Source organism: Sceloporus undulatus, unplaced genomic scaffold (assembly GCF_019175285.1).
Source record: "Sceloporus undulatus isolate JIND9_A2432 ecotype Alabama unplaced genomic scaffold, SceUnd_v1.1 scaffold_14, whole genome shotgun sequence".
Classification (NCBI taxonomy): Eukaryota; Metazoa; Chordata; class Lepidosauria; order Squamata; family Phrynosomatidae; genus Sceloporus; species Sceloporus undulatus.
This window is the reverse complement of record NW_024802936.1, coordinates 687,536-708,775: the sequence shown is the minus strand read 5'-3', so window position 1 is coordinate 708,775 and position 21,240 is coordinate 687,536. Positions and strand designations below refer to the sequence as shown.

At 37.5% G+C, this 21,240-nt stretch overlaps 1 protein-coding gene across 8 annotated transcripts in view; it reads left to right on the top strand.

Annotated features, from left to right (window-relative positions):
- Positions 1-21,240, top strand: part of LOC121917279 (GREB1-like protein) — a 148,398-nt gene that overhangs the window by 6,940 nt on the left and 120,218 nt on the right. For 6 of the 8 annotated variants that reach the window (XR_006100994.1, XM_042443072.1, XM_042443076.1 and 3 more), the window contains exons 1-2: positions 6,671-6,753; positions 17,728-17,827. The gene's annotated coding sequence lies outside the window, so the exon portion shown is untranslated. Of the gene's footprint in view, positions 1-6,670; positions 6,754-13,880; positions 13,900-17,727; positions 17,828-21,240 lie in introns of those variants that run through there. The other 2 variants (XM_042443071.1, XM_042443070.1) reach the window with 2 other exon arrangements.

Here is a 21,240-nt window from a genome sequence, read left to right as displayed (position 1 = left end):
GCAAGAAACAACAGGCCTCTGCCTGCCAAGAAGAAGAGCCCTCCCCCGACCTCCATCTTGAGGGGAGAGAAGCAGGCAAGAAACAACAGGCCTCTGCCTGCCAAGAAGAAGAGCCCTCCCCCCGACCTCCATCTTGAGGGGAGAGAAGCAGAGTTTGTTTGTTTTTTGTTACTTGCTTTGTTGTATATGCATATATATGCTGTAAACCGCTTTGATCATAGGAAAAGCGGTATACAAATAAAACATATTATTATTATTATTATTATTATTATTATTATTATTATTATTATTATTATTATATCTGCTTTCAGTAGTTAGTAACATTTGAACAAGATACCTAAAGGTTTCTTAATTATTTTTAACCTTAAAATTTAATAGGGTAATTAAAACATCCATGTATCAAAGTGAGCATGTTCAGTCATATCTGGATAAATAGATGGTTGGAAAGCACCGTAGACACAGGAAAGCATCAACAGTAATTGGCTCTGGAGGTAGCATCGTTTCATAAATCAAGTTTGAAGCATCTGGAATAGCACTTGGCTGCCTCCATTTGCTCAGACTTTCTCTAGCTGATAGACTTTCAGTAATTCCAAAGTGGCAGCTGTCTACTGTGTGAACTGGTTGCTTTGCTTTACTGTGTCAGCATTTAGACTGAGCCAGCTGTCCAGGTCTAATGAGGCAGTAAGCTGATTGAATATAGAAACATGGCAACTGTCTGCTGACTTAGATAGAAAAGGCAAGGGCAAAAGCAGTTGAGGGTTAGTAAAACAACTGACGTGCAAGATTTTGACTTTCTCCTGGCAAATAACTGGCAAGTATAGCATAAAGGGGTGTTTCACTGGGGCTAGAGATGTGAAGGTCCAGAAAAATAAAACAGAAAAATTCAGAAACAATACAGTTTTTTTCTATTCTTTCTGAAACCTCCCCACCCCCAAATTGGAAAAATTGAAAAGGGGGGGGGGATTAAAGATGGATTTGGTAATATTATTGGTAATATCTTCTCTTAGAATGATGAATAAAATGTTTAAGGCAAGGTGTTCGTATATTTATTTCCCCATAATTATTTCTGAAAACTATAATATAGCAAGATTTTAATATGACAATGTACAGAATCTGATCGTTATAACTGTTAGTCTTGGTATCTTTTTATTTCTGCTTTTAATGGCACTGAATGCCTTATGTCTGCTTGACACTCTGGAAGATCAGAGGAGACAAAATTATCTATCTTACTAATGTTGAGGGTTTGTTTATTTGTTTGCCTGTTCTTAATTAAACCAAACAGATTCCTTGAAGTATTGGACCTTGTAGCTATTATTAAAAATATTAAAATGGAATTCAGTTTGTAACTTTTGACTGAACTGTACATTTAATATACCAAACAAGGTAATTTTATGCCAAACAGAGTTGTATAATTATTATGTGCATAACTATTACGTTGTATGTTCCTAAAATAATAAAATGATTTTTGGGATGTAAGGATACCAGTAACACATTTTTGTCAATTTTTCTGAAAACCTCTGTTTTCATGAAAAAACATTTTCCCCCGTGGCTTCAAACTTTCTGAATATTTTACATATCTGGCTGAGGCACATTGGCTGTGCAGCATAGTTTTAGTTTGTAATCAAAGCTTGAAAAAAATCACTTTTATGAATGGCAATTCCAAGAATCCCTTAGACCTCAAATCTAATTCTTCTCGATGGCAGTGTGATGTGCACATGGCGGCATTGGCGTGGCCTAGTACATGCACTGCCACTGAAGAGAATAGGGTGGGACCATCCACAGATCCTCAGATCTGTGGATGGCAAGCCTGTGGATAGAAAGGGTCAACTGTACTTGGTACATGATTTGGTAGTTCTGTAGTTTATTCTGATGGATCTTTTGCCATAATTACTTCTGAGCAATAGGTGAACTCCAGCAATGGCAGACATCAGAAAAGAAGATTCTTGCATCTCTAACCTTTGGATGACTTCTATTTCAAATATTTCTAGTACAGTGCACCCGTGTCATACGTGGGTGCACTTTATGCGGCTTTCAGCATATGCTGAAAGCCGCATGGGGAGAAGGGGCAGCGCATACCATAGGGAACAATGGGGTGTATGCCCATGGCACACACCCGCCACCATGCCACCACACCTCCACATCCACGAGCCTCATTCATTTAAATGGGGCTTGAGCATAAGCGGAATTTGCTTTACACGGGGCAGTCCGGAACATATGGGGAAAATCTAGATTGAATATATTTTCTGGGTGTAGACAGATTTTTAAAATCCTACAGATTAAATTAGTGTTAGACCTATTTGAATATCTTGTTTTACCTTTAAAAAGCGTGCCCCCCAATGAGTGTTTACTGCAAATATAGCAGGGTGATACCACCTAGACTGCCCTGGCTCAATGCTATGGAATTCTGGGATTTTTAGTTTGGTGAGCTACTTAGAATTCTCTAGTGCATGTTTCTCTGGCAGAGATTTTTTCCCCAAACTACAGATTTCAGGGTTTCATATAATGAAGCTATGGCAGTTAAGAGAGTCAGCATAGTGTTGTGATTTGAGCATTGGACTACAACTTTGGAGACCAGGGTTTGAATCCCCACTTGGCCATGGAAACCTACTGGGTGACTTTGGGCAGGGCAGCCTCAGAGGCAAACCCTTATGAACAATTTTGCCAAGAAAATCCCATGATAGGTTTGCCTTAGGGTTGTCATATATTGAACATGCCTTGAGGGCGCACAACAACAACATGGCAATTAAAGTGCCGTAGCTCTCATTGCAAAGGCAGTTTTTCTGGTGCTACTAGTGGAGAAAAAAAATTATTGCTTTTTTTTTTACTGCCTTCTTTCCAGTTCCTCTTAGGACCAAGAAGGTGTGTGGGCTCTATTTGCCTCAACTCTCAAATCCCAAAGGATTATAGCATATAAACCTGATCTGAGCTGCAATATTCCTCTTTATTAGAAAAGAAAGAACTATTGAAGTGTGGTTTAGTTATCTACACTAAGAAATCTTGAACTAACTTTCTAAGAAAAGAAGTTTTTTTAAGATCAACAGCATTGGACTACAACTCTGGAGGCCAGGACTTGAAACCCCACTTGGCCATTAAATCCTACGCTGTGAATAACCAACCTTTCTGGCTGGATTATAATTGTGATTAAGCAATGTTTCTTGAATACGTGCCTGGAATAGTTTGTGGAATACCTTTGTAACAATGAAACACAGAACACTCCAATAAATAGGCAGAAAACTACTTTATCTTTTCATAATATAGAAGAGTTCCTTAAGAGGTTGGAGATCTTATAAATTTCCCACTGTTAAAAGATTCTGAAGTGAATTCCTAATAGAAAAAATAATTGTGCATATTATGCATATCTAGTTAGAAGCAAGTCCCATTGATCTAAATAGGGCTTACTTCTAGCAAAGTAGAACTGGAACATTAGACTGCATTCCTATATCAACTTTGCTGGGAATAAATTTCACTGAATTCAGTGAGGCTTATATTTTTGTGCAAACATCTAGAGGACTACACTGTTATAGTTAAGTACTCCTATTCATTAGTCCAAAGAGGCATTTTATGTGTCGGAGGTACTGAAAAAGAAGAAAATATATCTGAAACAAGAACACAGAATTATACAGTAAACATCCTTGACATTTTAAATGTAATTGCTAATGTACCAACATAGTCACATGAAAGAGGACTTGCTGGAATATTTTTAAAGGTCCATGGTAATTTAGTAACTGTGAGAATTACAAACTTTTAACAAAAACGTAAGATATAACTGAAAGAAAAATGTCAAATCTGCATTGAGTTTATATTTTTTATTAGGCCAAACCAAGTCACAAATTACTGTCCAAGCTTTTAAGGTGTCCAAAATTCTCTAATAGGAAGGATGTTAAGAGATACAAGAAAGAGATGAGGAGAAAAATAGAGTTGATAGTTGTGCCATGCAGTCTGCATCTGGTCATAGTACAAATGCTGAAAGTGCATGGGCTCAGCGTGCTGTGGCTTGAAACCGGTTTTTAGTTTCATCTACAGTATGTCGTTTGGATCTGTGGGACCTATTAAGACACAATGTTTGATTTCATTAGGACACCGGGAGATGTAACTTCTAGTCCAATGTGGCATGAGTAGAAATCTAGTTTACATTAAGTTATTGGTATTGTGAACAGATATGATGGAACTAATTGTTTTGTTTTAAAATAATTTTTAAAACATAAGATGGAAATACAGTTTGAGTCTCCCTTATCCAAAATTCTTGGGATCAGAAGCATTTGGGACTTTGGATTTTTTTGGATTTTGGAACATCTGCATATGCATAATGAGATATCCTGAAGAGGGGACTTAAGTCTAAACATGATACTCATTTATGTTTCGCATACACATATCCCAAAGATAATTTTATACAATTTAAAAAATAATTTTGTACTTGAAACAACATTGACCTATCAGAAAGTAAAGATGTCACTATCTCAGCCACCCAAGTGTATAATTTCAGATTTTGGAATATTTTGGAGTTTAGTATTTCAGATGAGGGAGACTCAACCTGTAGATTCTTCTTCCCCATTTTGAATCATTTCCATATTAAACTGCAGTGTCAAAATCCAACAGGAAATTGTGATGAGCTGAACAACAAATCTTAAAATCATTAAAAGTCTTAAAAATGTCACAAAGTTTCTGAAGGAAAGGGAGCAATTTGCCTGGTAAATTAGATGCAGTAAAGAAAGAGTCACATCCAGTAGCTTGTGAAGTCTCAGGGTCATCAGCAGTTTCATTGCCTCAAATGGTCTTTAAGAATAGGGTGGGCTTTTTTTTATAACTGCACAGTAAATGCACTTTGGGTTAATGAAGATCATTTCTTGATGTGTCAGAATGACCCCTTTGTTCTTAGGTTTATTCTTTTGTTGCTAGCTTCTAATCTGTTCTTGCATTATCAGATCTAGGCATCACACAATGCTGACTCTAGCAGTGGTATTTATCTGGAATGTTGCCTTTTGTTTACTGGTTTTACCAGGCCTCCAGCACTTTCCTTGGTCATCTGGTATCTCCCACTAATGTGATCTGCACTCCTATACACTGCAGGTTGTCATGGGCTTTTATTAAGGACTTAAACCATGGCCTGCCTGCCACCCTAGTTATTAGTGAATCCATGGGATAGCTTTTGTTTCTCTGTGTTTTCTTTTTCTTTTACATCTTTCTTTTGGAAGACATTTTAATTGTAGTATGCATATTCTCACTGTGATTAAATATAATTTTTGAATGTCCTAGTCACCATACAATATTCCTATTCTTTCCCTATATCACTGGTTTGTTTTTGTTTAGATTTATTGGAAAAGCATTCCTTCTTTATTTTATGAAGAGTTAAGTCTGCTGGTTATGTTTTATTTGCTTCCAAACTGGAAAGCTAGGAAACTGAAAAGTTAAGAAAATAAAAGTTTTGATTTAAGCAGATCACAGAGAACTAATCTTCAGTGGTAGAGAATGTTTGGCCTTCAAAATGCTTTGGACTTCAACTCCCAAAAGCCCCAGCCACTGGTCAGTGATAAAATTTGTGAGAGTTTTTGTTCAGTGTGGAAGGCAAAAGATTTTCCAGCCATCTAGTACATTATTTCTTGTTCCCGCAATTGGCCTCAGCCACTGTTAGTCACTAACCAACCAGTATGAATAAACAATGTTTCAAGCAGATTATAATTTCAATGTTTATAATATCTGCAAAAAATTATACTATAATCCCAATACGTAAATCCCAAATGCAGCTGTGATTACCAAAACCATACCTACATTGTGATATAAAATTATATAATTAATTTAATTGTTCTTCTGGGGTTGTCTGAAAACTACTAGAAAGAAAATGCTGTATGGTGACTAGTTTATGTGTATAACAATTAGAAGAATAGAATTATAGAGTTGGAAGAGACCACAAGGCCATCCAGTCCATCCCCCTGCTATGCAGGTAAATACACTCAAAGCATTCCTGACAGTTGGCCATCCAGCCTCTGTTATAAAAAACCTCCAAAGAAGGAGACTCCACCACACTCTGAGGCAGCATATTCTACTGTCAAACAGTTCTTACTGTCAGGAAATTCCTCCTAATGTTTAGGTTTTCCTGTAGCTTGAAACCACTGCCTCGTGTCCTGGTCTCTGGAGCAGCAGAAAACAAGCTTGCTCAGTCTTCAATATAACCTTCTTTCAAATATTTAAACATGGCTATCATGTCAACTCTTAACTTTCTCTTCTCTAGGCTAAACATACCCAGTTTCCTAAGCCCCTTCTCACAGGGCATGATTTCCAGATCTCTTAGCAGCTTGTCAATATTCCTCCTGAATTGTACTGGATACAGTACTACGGGTGAGGGCTGACCAAAGCAGAATAGACCGGGCACTTGTTGATGTAGCCTAGGATCACATTAGCTTTTTTAACTCCTGCATCACACTGTTGAGTTGTGTTCAGTTGTATAACAACACAACCTTCCTTCACACAGCCTTGTGATGCCATGTTTTACTGCTAATATCAAATTCTAATGTTTGTACTAACATTTATTTGTAGTAATTCATAGTTACTCTTTGTGGACAGAGACACGTTTATTTTTGAGCACGAGAAAAATTAACAGTAAAACAGCAGTTTTTCCTCCTGACAGTAAGGCAACGACATCTCACTACCATTTCTGGAATTCTTCCTGACAGTTGTTCTGTTTCAGAGAGAAGACTACATATCGGTACTCATTCAAGGGATTCTATGTAAAGAGAGATTATTTCATCACAGTTTCAGGTGAGGAATTCTTTGTGCTGTTGTTACGTGCCTTCAAGTCAACTTCAGGTGACCCTGGTCTCCTGGACTTCTAGTCTAGCATTCATAGAGTACAGTACAGCGTGCTGGCTTGTGTTGTATATATACAGAAAGCTAAAAGTATGTTTTTCATCTTGGCATGTTTTGCTTTTTCCACTTGTAAACACAATAGGAAACAGGAATGTATAGGTACATAGTGTAGGACACTTTACTTATTTGATTCTATTGAGGAATTTCTTTACTGGCTTTCAAGAACAGTTTTCAAGATGGTTTACAACCTGACAGTCTGATAGCTTCACTCAGATATCTTTAACAGCTCTAAGAATTTACTTCTAAAAGAAATGTATTTGTTACATTTATGGGGTGAAACAGACCGCCCCAAAGGGGCAGCTTGAAGCTGCCCCTGCCAAAACTGGATTGTGGCCACAGCCCCAATCCACCTTGAAGGCAGCCAAAATTGGAGCAGCAAAGATCCACTCCTTTTTCAGCTGGCAAAAAGCTGGGTTTTCATGCCCTGCAGTGGCTTGGAGACAGCTGCAAGGTGGTGTGCGGTGTATAAACGCTGCGCCACCAGAGCATCTTGAAGCCACCTACATCTAAACAGCTGGGTGGCTTCAAGATGTCTTGGGGACATGCGGTGCCTATATACTACACTACCATGTTGCCCACAAGGCGGTTTTACCAGGCTGTCTGTTTTGGGTCTATAGCTTACCTTTCATCCACTGAACTCCACAGCACTAATAAATTAATTTGACATCGTATGCACATTTCACCAATTATATGCATAAAGCTTTATAAGTTTTAAATAGGAAATCATCTATTTTCTACAATTACACTATGCTAAATCTCATCCCACTCGCACCCCGAACCAGGAGTGCTGTTGCGCTGCGGCTTTCTGGGTTACGTGGCATAGGTTTTGAAGTACAGTACTGCCATTTTTAAATAAAATGAATTTAATAGTCCAATTGGAGGGTAGTTCTGAGAATAACTCCAATAATTGCTTGCCGGTTTATCCAACAAAAATGTAGCAGATAATAGAACAGATGATAGAACATCATAACCATTAAAAGCACTCCAGGAGCAAAGTGGATAAAATTAGAACTCTAGTTTTCTCTTTTCATGGTTGCCAATTTGTTTTCTGTTTGTAGCCAGTGGAAAAATGTGCATTTAATACCTGTGAACATGAGTCAGTATAGTAAGACTTGTAGTCCCATGCACATTTATCTGGGAAATAAGCTCTGTTAATTACAGAGCTCGTGCCATGTGTCTCTGATTTGAAACATGTTTACTTAAAAGGAAAAGTCATCTAAATCAGCAAGACTTTCATACAGGTTACTGTGGTTCCAGGTTTGAGTTGCCAGGCTAGATTTAAGGATGGCATTAGCTTGTAGTTTTTGAAAATGGCCATTCTCATATTAAAGAGAATATTGAATATTGAAAATTATGATTAATAATTAATATAGTGAGATTTTGCTCAAGCCGCAAGAGCTATATACATTTTAATGTCTTAAAAACACTCTAAAAATCTGATATCTGATAATGAGGGCAGAATGTATAAATAGAGTCACAGTGCCCTGACAACAAGCTTAAAAAAGGTCCCCGTGACCTATAAAATCCCCCTTTTCCTTGCAATTGTCTATACATCTTAAACTGCAGAAATTATTTAAAAGACATTCTGTACCCTGGCTGTTGTATGGTTTGCTGCAAGTTTAAATTGATTTGTACTTCAGAACATGCTGCTTAATGACACAGGAAGCCTCTGTTCTATATACATGCATATATCCACGTCATTTAATACGTATACACAAATGTTTCACAGCTATAATTCTGTGGATTTCAGTAGCCATTTATGAACGCCCTGCTGTACAATTAGCCCTTAATTGTAGATGAGATTTAAAGGGACAAATGGTGCAAGTCTGGAAGTTTTCTTTGAAACGGAATGGGTCACACAAAGACTTATTTTCTTTTTCTTTTTCAAAGTTGGCTGACTTTACAGCTTTGACCAGAGGCCAAAAGGAAGATAAATGACAGCTACCCCCACTTGTATTTTTGCAGTGTTTTAAACCCAGGGGTTTAGCTGAAGGGACTTAAGGAGTTTTTGAAATGCAAATAGGTTGGTGAAGGGTAAGTCCTTTCAGAGTTTTCATTTTGATGGATTTTTTCCCCTGGGTGATTTTTTTTTTTTTGCATTAGCTGTGATCTGGAAAGCTACAGGGTTTTTTGTTTTGTTTTTGATCAATCATGCAATAAGAACTTGCCATGGGGGTGTACTTTTCCCTGCATTCATATTGATCCTATTGTGTTTAAAAGTAGTTAATTTAATGAGGACCTTTTCTTTTTAAAAGTACCATATAAGATACGGTTTAATGGAGTCATCATTTCAAGGTCATGTTTCAGTGTTGGCAACTTCTTTAGAAAAAAGACGGAGGTAGTGAAAAGAAACAAGTTTGGACCACCCTCATATTGTATCTTCTTCAGCTAGGGAGAGAATTAGATCAAGATCCCTGTGTTAATGGATTCAGCTGAAGGCATGTTCAGACACTATAGCAGATATAATAACAATATTATATGATGTCATGAAAGAGTAATTAAGTGTAAAACTATTACCAGGCATGCTGAAAAAGATGTTTAAGCTATTAGATAAGTATTGTATAACCTTTATATTAAAACTGTATATATTAATTTTATACTGAATGTATACAGTATTAGATAAGCAAAGGAAAGTGTGCCAAACTTATATGAAAATACTAGTATCATTTCAGAACTGTGTTGTCGTTGTGTACCTTCAAGTCATTTCTGACTTATGTCACCCCTAAGGTGACCCTATCATGGAGTTTTCTGGGGCTCAGAGAGTGTGACTCATTCAAGGTCTCCCAGTGGGTTTCCATGGCTGAACATGGATTCAAAGCCTGATCTCCAGAGTCCAGTCCTATGCTCAAACCACTACACAATGCTGGCTAGGAGGTTTACAGGAAGTTGGGAAAAGGCCTTTAATTTTTTGTTGTTCCCCTCACCTTGGAAATTGTGACATCTGCTTTGATGGTGCACACCAAATTTTGGGCAAGAAGTAACTAACTCATTCTGCTAATTCTGAATGAATAATTTGTGCTTTGCATCTGTTTGGCATGAAGCTTCTTGTGTGTACATCAGGGGCCCTCTACTCCCCTGAAATCTTCTCAGTCTCTCTCTCTCACCCTCTCTTTCTCTTTCATAGTTGTAAAGAGAGCTTGCAGTTCATTTTATAGCTGCTTGTAAATTAAAATGAAACACAACTGAATCAGAGCTTGGAAAAGGACCTTTTTTGGATGACAACTCCCAGAACTCCACCCAGCAGGTTTTTCAGAGCTGTAGTCTGAGAAAGAACTGTAGTGTGAAAAAGAAACATCACTCCTACTCTTTTTTCTTTTTCTACTGGGTAGACTCACATAAGAGTCAGACTTGTTTGAACAAAAAAGAACTGTTATTGTTGTTGTTGTGTGTCTTCAAGTTATTTCTGACTTATGGTGACTCTAAGACGAAGCTATTACAGAGTTTCTTGGCAGGATTTGCTCATAGGGTTTGCTCTTGCCTTCCTTTGAATGAGAGTATGACTTGACCAAGGTCACCCAGTGGGTTTCCATTGCCAAGTGGGGATTCGAATTCTGGTTTCCCAGTGTTCTAGTTGGCTCACCATCACATGTTGGCTCACTATCACAAAAAAACTTGCTTTCAAGTAAACATTCATAAGATTGCATGCATTTTAAGACTTTTTAAAAGTTCTGTCAATAACCTTGGGTAATTAGTCAAAGGTCTGTTTCCTCCTTTGTGGATTTTTCTATGTTTGCAACATAATTTTCTCATATTATTCTATGTTATTTTGGCTGCTTTATTTATCTCTGGAGAAGTAGACTTGATCTGGATCTCTCATGAATTATACTTGTAGCTTCCCACCTATACTTTTGTGAAGCAACTCCTAAGAGTTTCTGCCTATGAGGAATGACAACACATGGAAATATGGAATTTAAATCAACAAATACATAGTGATTATGCTACCCATATATCAGTGCCAGAAAATGAAAAGTATCATTTTCATCACTTGAAGAGGATAATTATTCCCATTAACATAGAACTTACTCTTGAGTAAAGACGGTTACGATTGGTGTGCAATGTCAGTGATTCTCACCAAATGTAGGTCAAATTGTTGCTTAATTTCTTTAAGACTTGCACTGATGCGGTCGTTCTGTCAACCCAAAGGTCTTGCTTGCAGCATCAGGTCCTCTGACTGATTCTGAAACAAAAACCCATATTTGTGCTAAAGAGGTAGACCTTGGAAAGAGTGTAGAGGATTGGCAGGTGACAGCACAGGCAAAAGCATAGTACAATGCATTTAGTAGACACCACCTAACCTGGAACAGATGCTTCCAAAAAGAGATTCCTTTTTCATTTGTAGATGTATGTGAGGTGGTTTCAGATGTCTTTCAAGGTCTTGAACTCCAGTCCTACCATCAACTGTCAAGTCATGCTCCTTATCAAACATGATTGGGCACTTTCATGAGGGTCGATGGGCAGTTCATCCCCAACGCCCAAAGGCTGGATCCACCCCCAAACACAGAACAAGCCCCAAAACCTTCATTTTCCCTGGCAGTCCTCTCCAAATAGTGACAGGAAATGATATTGCATCACATCCTATTGCCATTTTGAGAGGGAATAAATAGGAAACATACAGGTATTTGGAAACAGTACAGGCTTATGGGCTGCTTTTGCAGGTGGGGTAATATGGGTATATTTTGGCTCATTTTCACATGTTTAATTGCTTTTCTGTGTGATTTCAGGGGCAAAACATACACCTTTTCTTTAAAAAGGTATGTCTTTGGGAGAGGGGGGGGGCTTCAGAGGCCAGAAAAGTGGGATCTGGGGTCTGTATGAGTCCTGAGTGCTGCACTATGCTCATCCCTGTTATATAATCAGGGAGCATCCTCTGCTGCAAAGGCTTCTGAAATCATTGTGCATGTAAGCAAACCTTTTGGAAGAAACTCTTATGAAACACAGATACTGACACCACCAGATAAAGAATGTGACTATCATTTCTTTAGATCCTTCTAGGATAATTAGTATTTAATCTTCTTTAAAATTCCTCCCCCATTCATGACATCTTAATGTAGCCATTGGCATCAATGCTTTCATTCTAAAGCAGGCATTTGGGCCCCAAAGCATAACCGGTGATCTGTAGTCCTGGGACGTGTAGTCAAACATCATGATCAGATATTAGCCAATATGTATGATGCTGAAATGTATGTTGGAATCATAAAAATATGTACAGGTTGAGTGTTCCTTTTCCAAAATGTTTGGGATCAGAAGTGTTTTGGATTTTGGAATACCTGTATTTGCACATATGTACAAAATGAGGTATCTTGGAGCTGGGACCCAAGTGTAAACACAGAGTTCATTTATGTTTGATATACACCTTATACATATAACCTGAAAGTAATTTTATTAATAATAATAATAACAACAACAACAATAATAATAATAATAATAATAATAATAGTAATAATTTTGTGCATGAAACAAAGTTTGTAGAAAACAAAGGTGTCACCATTCCAGCCAGCATGAAAAAAGTTTTAGTTTTTAGAGTATTTTGGATTTCAGAATTCTGAATAACGGAGGCTTGACATGTAAAAAATACAATTTTAAAAGTTGTATTAATTAGTCTGTCCCTCTCATCATCATCCTCAATACAAATAATTCATTTTCCTTTGTTGTTATGACCTATAAACATTCATTAATTTCTACAAAATCAGAGTTTGTTGCAGAAAATTAAAAGATACCTATTCCAGAACATAAACTGATACTTTGAAATTGCACTTTCCTTTCCACTAGAGGGGAATGACTTTTCCCAAATGTGCCCATTTGTTTCTCCAGAGATGTTAATATGACCTTTCTTTGTTACTGTTACTGAATTGATTTATAGCTCATCATAACATCTTGCTTCCCCTCCATCAGTATTTTTTCTTTTTTTACTGCCCAGATTACATATCGTATTTATTAATTGGCCCTACTTTAGAAATAAAATGTTTTAAGATCAGACCGAATATGCTTGGATGAGTGTGGTGTAACTTTGCAATTGTCAGTTTAAACATTGAATTAAACCTTCTATTAAAATGTGAATTGAACTCAAATATTTTGGAAGTCAGATGAACAATTATGTTGCTGTATTTAACACTCATTAACATAAACAAATTTAAACATTATGCTATTATATAGTATTATTTTATAGTGTATGTTTTCTGACTTACATTTTACCAATATGACATGCCCTTAAACAAAGATATATTTGAATTCCTAGTGGTGTTTTCATTGTCCGGTGTTTTAAGGCCCTAAGTGCTTTTACACAGCACAAATATAATTTGTAGTGTTCCAAAAACCTGGAAAGTATAATACAAATTTGATTGAAACCAGATGTTATCAGCTTGGAACCAGATGCGATCATGCTTAAAGTAGACTTAAGTCTGATCGAGTTCAATGGGAATGTCAATTAGTGTAAGTCTTGATTCAACCCAACATTAATCACTTTTAGACCAATGTATTTTCTGATTCTGTGTATTATTCCTAAACAGAATTATCATCCTTGATTTTGTTAATTTTTAAGAATGAACAATCCCCCTCCCCAGCAAAATAATCCTAATTTGTTTTCCTGTATGTAGTTTTTGGGGCTCTGCTTTCTTCCTTGGTTTGTTGTAAAAGGCTATTTTCTTTACAGCTATGTTCTTTTCTCACTTGCGAATGTTTTTACGATCTAACATCCATCAGAAGGACACAGTGTTAAGGCTGCTGTTGTATTTCTCCCTTGAGTTCCTAGAGGTGATGTTATCTTTTGTTCACTCAGCAGTATGGTCATTTCTAAGAGCATCTGTCACTTGAGGCATTGTAAGATAGATGAGTCTCAAGTGAACTGCTGGTTGAAGCAAATGGTGAAAATAAGGAAAGACAAGGGGGCTGGAGGCTTTCAAAGTAGGCAGACAACAAGGAAACAGTATGAAAAACAGTCAGTACAGAAAGAAAGCTTCAAGATGAATTGCATGCTGTCCTGTTTGGATCCCAAGATTCTTCAGTGGATGTAATCATCAGACTTGATTATCTTAAATGATGGTAAAAAAACCCTCATTCTTTCTTTTGTGTTCTGTCATTGCTGGAGTAGTCAGGAGTGAGTAGCAATGGTGCTTTGCCACGTTTCATATTTTATCATGGGGAGACTTTTTTGGGTTACATTGATAGAGCATATCGCTTTTCATTCTGATATAGTAGTTTGTGTATATGATGTATGTTTGAAGTATATGAAGTATATGTATATACTTCAAACTGTACTTCATGTTTTTCTGGAATTGGCCAATTGTTATCTTTGTTAAAAATGCATTTTCTAGCATACTGTTTAATGCAAGGTTTTATCTGTTTCATTAGCTCTCACAGCCTTTAAATAGCAAACATCTTGGAATTACTGACTCCCCATTGTTTCAACACACTAAAAAAACCCTTTATAATTTCTTAGGTCAGCCAATCGTGTTTGACTTAATTTACTAAATGAAAATGAATTTTTAAAAACTGTAGAAACTAGAACACTTCTGGTAAGAAAATGAAGTGTATATTCATTTACACATATTATATACAAATCCACACACACAAGACAGCTCTCTTACTTTTGGCAATCTTTAGGAAGCATCGAAACGATGTGCTTGGAAAATGATTTTGTCAATTTGCTTCTTGTGTCGCTCTGGGAGGAGGGAATCAGAAGTGGAAAAGGCAAAGAAATTAAGATGATTAGAAGCTTTACTTTAAAGCTTTCCAAATGGTAGAGTAGCTCCCCCTTCAATGGATGTAAATAATAGATGAAAGACTGAGAATGACAACAAAGGATCAGGGTGCTTAAGAGAATGTGTGCAGCCTGAATAGAGGTCTGTGGCCCAGGGCAAAAGGTCTTAGCTTTGAGAGTAATTGGAAGAAAATACAAAGATGTCATTACTAGCAGGTGAAATGTTCAGCACGTGGCCCTTAAAATAGCAATTTCAGCCCTGATGCTGTTGGAATTGGATTATGGACGTTAAAAATAATCATAATTAAAGTCTTTGCAGGGTCAGAAGCAATGTAGCTTGACTCTAATGACCATAAGTGATTGTTTTAAAAGCTTGATGTGTGGAAAGTGATACAGCTTAAAGGGAGTCAGAGAATGAGGAGAGTTACAAATCAGGGGACTGAAGAATGCTTGACTGGTTTGACTTGGTCCTAGACTGGGTTCTGTGTTATAATGATAGATAATCTTCCCTGCTCTGTTTACACTATTCTGCATTTTTGAAAGTTGTAGGATGTGGTCAGGGATGATGCATCTTCTCATTCTAGATCCTCACTATTGTCCTATTGGCGTGATTTGAAATGGGATGTCATTGCCTGAAATTTATTGCTTAAAAGAATGCAGTTTATGAAAAGAAATCCCCACACCTAACCTGTAAGGTTTGGATTAGTGGTACTACTATTTCAAGGTCATGTTCCAGGGCCAGCAGTTACTTTGAAAGGCAAAAGGTTCCTGTAGAAGGAAATGACCCACTAGAAAAGACAATAATGCTTGGTAGAAGGCAGTAGGAAAAGAGGAAGACAGCACTCCATATGGATAGACTCAATTAAGGAAGCTGTGGCTTTGAATTTGCAAGACCTGAGCAAGGTGGATGGAGGACAGGGTAACTTGGAGATCCGTGGATCCTCATAAGTTGAAGTTGACTTGATGACAGTTAACAACAACACAACAACAACAACAACAACAACAATGAAATATGGTTGGATCCTTGGAGACTGCAGCTATAAACAGCCATCCCTCTGTATCCACGGATTCTTTATCCATGGATTCAAACATCCACAGTTTGAAATATATATTTAAAATATATACATTCCAAAAAGCAGACCTTGATTTTGCCAGATTTTAAAATAAGGGACACCATTTTACTACACTATTATATTTAATGGGACTTGGCTTCCATGGATTTTGGTATCTACAGGTGGGGGATCCTGGAACCAAACCCCACTGGATACCAAGGGCCCACTGTAAGACTTAATTTACATGTTGCTAGATCTCTCAAACCTGAACACATGTTATGAGGAAGAGTTAGTAGAATTACATGGTCCCCTACTATTTCATGACTTTTTTTTAGTGACAGAACTTTAGTAGTTGAAACCAAATGACAGCCTGCTACCAGTAGTCTGGCCACATTATAAACTGGGCTTTCCCATGCTGCCACTGCCACTGAGATATTTTGGTAAAGCTTGAAACATTGCATTGTTGCAGTCTATAAAAAAATGTTTCTCTATGTGGTTAAGAGCCAGTGTAATGTAGTGGTCTGAGTGTTGGACTCTGGGAGACTAGGGTTCAAATCCTCACCAGGCCATGGAAATCCACTGGATGACCTTGGACAAGTCATACTATCTCGGCCTCAGAAGAAGTCAAAGGCAACAAATCTTATCAAGAAAGACCTATCATAGGTTCACCTTAAGGTCACCATAAGTCAAAAATGTCTTGAAGGAACATAAGAACAACAAAGTCAAAGCCACAGTTGTTTTCAGTAACCACATAATTGATGACTGTGAAAAAAATGTTTAATGTTTGCTATATCATAATATAGTGTATGAAACTAGGTAATTATAGATTTTTCAGTTTTCCATAGCAATCTTAATCTACACAATTCACACAATTTAGAATATACCTTCCCCTCCCCCAGTTTTTCACTTCCATTGTTCTTCTTAAACAGAAATTTTCACTGTTCTTCGTAAAGAAGAATGTTCTGTTTACAAACACAATGTTTCTTGTGAATGTTAATTCTGGCTAGTTAGTGGCTATCTTTTCATCATAAATACTATATAAACATTATGTTGTATTATGTGTGTTACATAACATTGTAATATTACATTTTATGTTAATTTCTGGTGTATTTATGCAATATGTTGAGTGAGAAATGTGCTAGGGGCATAGCATTTTAGCTTTGTCAGGGACTTTAGTAGTAGACTATATTAAGTACAGTGATAAATTTATAAGGAAATATTAAAAAGCTTAAATCCAGCTTGGTGTTTGACTTAAATCTAGCAGCTAGATCCAGTTAGGTTAAATGAATTGAATTGGTGGGATCTACATAAATGCTCGCTTAGCATTCAGTAGTTCATTCAGTGGTCCTACTTGAGGCTAACAAGTGAAATTAGGCCTCTCTCTCTGTCAAACTGTTATTGTCCTCTTTCTCATCAGTTGAAGAACTTCCTGGCTAGATGACAAATGTGTACAATGAAATCCTTCCATTATATTGTATAGGAAATGTGCCAGGTATATTCTCTTAGTATTGATTTGCAGCATTTGGAGCCACTCCTCTTTGTCCCTGTGTCAGGCCAAATTGAAACAAAAGAATGCCCATATGGTAGTCACTTGAAACCCAAATGGTGTGGTGTGTGCTCCACATGTTGAGCTGGTGGTGTGTGGATTGGCTTGAATTTTCAGACATGATTTATTGCCAACACTGGTCTTTGTTTTGTTTGTGTATTTCATTTTCTGTATTTCACAGTATATTCAGGAAACAACAGAGTTTCTCTTACAGTGGCTCTTTGGATGGGAAGGATATTGTTGTTTATTAGGCTGAAACAATGTACTGTTTTATGTACAGACCAGTATGCGAGAGTGTCTATGACTGCTAATGCAAGCAACAGTGTATCATAGACTTAAGCTGGTGTATTCATTAGTAGGTTCTGTTGTGTCAAGTGGGAATCAGGATTGCAGCCTGAACATGTAGTTGGGCAACAAACAATGTGTAATTAAACACAAAGTTCAGAGAAACTTCTAGTGCAGATTCTTATGTGATTTTTTTTTAAATACAGAGGCTTTAAATTTGAATTGGGACACATGTTTTTGGATCTTCAGGATCCTCAGTTATTTTAAACCATTTTATTATGTTACAGGTCTTGAAAGCTTTCAGCAAACTGGATCAAGTGGCAGAATAACTTGGAACAATCGTCCATCATGAACGCATTTAAAAAAGGTTGAAAGAAATACAAGAAGGTAGCATTTTTCTATGTCCATAATGCAGCTTGTATAATTACAGTATACATAACGAACTTGCTTTTCAGCTGTAGTGAGAACAGAAATATATTTTGTCTCATCTCCTAATGGAGACAGCCCTCAGATGTAAAGCTGTTCATTCACCTGAATTGCCTGTTTCAGCAGTTTACGCACAAATATCGACAACTTACTTTAGCGTGTGTCTATGAAATTACCATCCTCATAATGATATGGTTTATATTCTTATAAGCAACATTCCATTTGTAACAACAAACATTTTGTGGTACCTTTGAGATTAACAAATTGAACATGCTGTTCTTGATCACTTATTTGCTGGCACAGCTAATGACTGGAACCAAAGATTAATTTGTTCTGGAAACAAAACTTAGAAAACACGGCAAAGAATCAGCAAAACAGTCTTTGTGTTAATTTTGAAGTAAAGATCTTTTTTTTTTTTAAGTATGAGAGGACAGACAAAGTATTTTCATCTGATTTTTCAAGACTTCTATACAGATGGCAATGCAAATGAACCTTGTGTATTTATAAGTATGTACCATAATAAGATTAGCAATAAATATTTTCTATATCTGTTGCATGTACAGTTTTATCTTTAAAATTTACTCATTATTAGAAGCATTTATATTCTTCCTTCCTAAATAAAAAAGCTTTCAACTTTTCAACTGGAGTATAGAGTTGGGTGACCAACTGAGAATAACTTCTATATACCTATTCAGTATGCCTTTTGGGTGCATAGTGACTCATCTCTTCTGATAAGCATAATATCCAGGGAAAACTGTACAAGATATGGCTGCCTTTCAGGTACAGTTGGCCCATCATGTCCACGGATTCTTCATTCATGGATACAACCGTCCATGGTTTGAAAATATTTTAATTTGGCCTTTTTACATAAGGGATATCATTTTGCTATGCCATTGTGCTTAATGGAACCTGAGCAACCATGGATTTTGGTATCTACAGAGGTCCCGGAACCAAACCCCAGCAGATACCCAGGGCCCACTGTATATACCTCCTAAGTCACTTAGAGGTGAAAACCAGCACAGGAAACTAGTTTTTAGTCACTGTATTGGAAAAGATACACAATCCAAAAAGTTCCACACTGGACACTTTAGGTACAGTGTTCTACATTATCTGTAGTTCCCAGGCTGTTTTCAGAGTCACCTTATGTGGCATATATCACAGTAATCTAATCTTGATGCAACTAGCAACTATGAGGTTGTGGTCAAATTTGTCTTCCTCAGAATTGTGCATAATTGGCCCAATGGGTTCACTGCCGCCACCTGAGGCACATAGTACAACTGTATCCAAGAGTATTCAGAAATCTACTTGCTCTTTCAAGTGGAACGGTTTTTACAAGAGGCTGAGCCGATACCACCAAATTAAAAGACCTTCTAGCAAAAGCAATGCTTCTGTAGTGATGGGATTAAATTTCAGTTTATTCACCCACATCCACTCTGTTCCAGCAGTAACATACTGATTCAGAAGTTAAAAATTAATAAAAATTTGGTGTTGAATTTCAAAATTGATAGTATATTTTCCTGTTAAAAAACAAACATATTCTTTCAACTGCGGATAATACGGCAGTACAGTATTTTAAAAATAAATTTTTGGGAAGAAAAACTATAGCTCTAAGATAAGACTGTGATGGGAGTGACACTTGAAATTTCTATTCAGAAGTGCACATACATTATTACAGTCAGTCCAGTGTGCCAGATTTCAATCGAATTAATGAAAATGAAATACTTCTATACTCCTCTGACAGAATTGTAAAATATTTAACCATCTATGAAATATTTGGTATAAGAAACAGAAAGGGAAATTGTGGAATGGATATTATTTCACTAAGAGGAGGGTGCGGGGTGACTGGGAAGTGACCTCTTCTCCCTTTCCTTGCTATGGGTCAGTTAAAGAGGTTTGGCTTACTTTATATGGAACATTGGACTCCTATTGTTTCTAGCTGTACTTAAATACCACAGTATTTCCAAGGGGCCAAAGATCTATTCCTCTTTTATGACCTGCTGTATCCTTAGGGGCCCGGAGGCCCAATAGAGCATTCAGACCCAGGAGAACAAGAGGGTCATTGCCATCGTCCAGGTCCTGATTGTCGCTTCTTAGTTACCACACAGACACCACACCAGCTTTCAAGAAGATTTTAGATGGAAACATCTGGGCTGCAGTAGAAGTAGTGGGGGTGGAGTAGGGGGGGGGTGGGGGGGGTTGCTCCTTGCATTTTGTTTCACCAGGTGCTAGGAGGAAGCAACATTAGCCTTTTTGATATGGGAGGCAAGTTCTGTGGCTCCTAAGTTAGGTTACAACAATTGAAAAGGTCAAAGGACAGCTGAGTGGGGTCAATGAGACACCACAGGGTGTATTTTGTTACTTAGTAAGAGAAGGAACATCCTAAAACCTAAAAGGGTTCTCTTGTAATCTGTTGTGAAAAGGTTTTATGAGCCTGATGGCCAAAAAAAAGTGCTGATTTATCTGAGGAATGCATCCTTTTGTCTAAATTAAATGATGATCCTTACCAAATGTTTACAGTTTTGATAGGGTGGTCAGTGTAGCACTGGAAGGCACAGTTACAGAAAGCAAGCACAGTCAGTTACTCTCTCTTCCCAGTTTTGTTTTCCAGATTGTTCTGTCCCTCCCCCCATAAGACTTGGGACTTGGCTAAGCACTTGAAAGTCAACTGAATTTAACGCAGGAGTTTAGCATATGCTTGTCTCTCATCCACTGAAATGAACTGAAATTAGCAGCTCTTGGTTTTGCTTAGGCTGTGCTTCCTTTAATTAGATGTGGAAAGGAAGGGCCTGGATTTCTGAAAAGAAAAAAATCCTTTTATTTCTCAGAGTAATGTTCCTTTGCCAATGAAACATATTTCTTCCATTTAAAACTGTTGAAATTGTTTGTATGAGAGAGAAAGAGAGACAGAGACTGTGTGTGTGTGAGACAGAGCGAGAGAGCGACAGAGAATGTGTGTGTGTGTGAGAGAGAGAGAGACAGAGACAGTGTGTGTTAGAGAGACAGTGTGTGTGTGTGTGTGTGTGAGAGAGAGAGAGACAGCGTGTGTGTGTGTGTGTGAGAGAGAGAAAGAGAGACAGAGACAGTGTGTGTGAGAGAGAGAGAGAGAGAAAGAGAGACAGAGACGGTGTGTGTGAGAGAGACAGACAGTGTGTGTGTGTGAGAGAAAAAGAGAGACAGAGACGGTGTGTGTGAGAGAGACAGACTGTGTGTGTGAGAGAGAGAGAGAGAGAAAGAGAGACAGAGGCGGTGTGTGAGAGAGAGAGAGACAGAGACAGTGTGTGTGAGAGACAGAGCGAGAGAGTGACAGAGACAGTGTGTGTGTGTGTGAGAGAGACAGACAGACAGTGTATGTGTGTGTTTGTGAGAGAGAGAGA